This window comes from Acyrthosiphon pisum, chromosome A1 (genome assembly GCF_005508785.2).
Source record: "Acyrthosiphon pisum isolate AL4f chromosome A1, pea_aphid_22Mar2018_4r6ur, whole genome shotgun sequence".
NCBI lineage: Eukaryota > Metazoa > Arthropoda > Insecta > Hemiptera > Aphididae > Acyrthosiphon > Acyrthosiphon pisum.
The window spans coordinates 48985694-48987077 of NC_042494.1; positions in this window are offsets into that span (position 1 = coordinate 48985694).

Here is a 1384-nt window from a genome sequence, read left to right on the forward strand (position 1 = left end):
CGGGGGGACTAGCAAATTAATGTTTTAAGTTTATTTACACACTCATTATGTATTGATGTCCATACAAACTCATTATTTTTTTTAAGAAGATCTCTTAGGTAGTGGCTTAGTCAACATTGCCAGGTTAGGAATAAAATTTCCGACATAATTAACCATACCTAAAAACCTTTGCAAATCTTTTATAGTTTTTGGTACCTCGTACTCGAAAATAGATTTAATACGATCACTATCTGGTTTCATGCCTTCATATGAAAATGTATGTCCAAGGTAATTAACTTTATCTACCTTTTATTGAATTTTGTTTTGATTAAATTTAATATTATTTTTCATAGCCAAATCTAAAACCTGTTTTAATGTATAATCATGTTGAGCCTCAGTGTCACCAAAAACTAAAATATCATCAAGATATATGAATACATTTTCAATACCTCCGAACACTTTCATATTCCATTTTTGACATATTTCAGCTGCATTATTTATTCCAAAGGGAAGTCTATTGAAACAAAAAGTACCAAACATAGTACCAAACGTGCATAATTTAGAACTCTCTAAATCTAATTTTATTTAATGTTTTTCTAACTTTTCATAATAACTTCTATTTTCGTGAAATAATTACAATTTAAACACGAATAAATACATTATTTCAGACTATTTTTTTAATAAATCTTTAATAATCAGAAATCAAAATTAACCGAAAATAACCGAAATTAACAGGTATTTTTCAAAACCGGTATTAACCCTTATATTTTTTTAGAAAACCGAAACAAAATCGGAACCCTTAAACAAATTAATTTAATAACCAGAACCGGAACCGGAACTGAAACACCCAACAGGTTCCAGTCCCTGCCTTTGTCTAGAAAAAATTATTTTTGTTAGTTATTTTTAAATATAGTAGTAGGTTACAAATAAATAATGATAATAATTACATATAAGTCTTTATGTTATACTTATAAAGAAATATTAAAAAATATATAAGTTGTATAAAATATTAAAATGTATAAATGAATACGTAATATTTATAAAAATAATTTTTGTTATCAATAAAATATAGAAAACTATGATAATAATTACAATTCCTGTCATAATTCATTTTTTTTACTCACTTTTGTTAGCACTGTTTAGGTTAGGTTGCTGGTTCACTACTTTTTAAAGTAGTTATTTGAAACCAACTTAACAAAATCATTGTGTAATTATTATATTAAACTTTTTTTTGGTCGAAAAGTGAATCGGCCGAAAAGGAAAGGGTACGCTTTTGGTCGTATTAAGATGTTTTAATGTCCGCACGCAACTAACTGACTGTGTACGATCAAATGTCTATTTTGATTGATATATACGGCACCCACAATTTCGTTATGAAATCTTTTTTCGTTGTTGGTAAAGTATA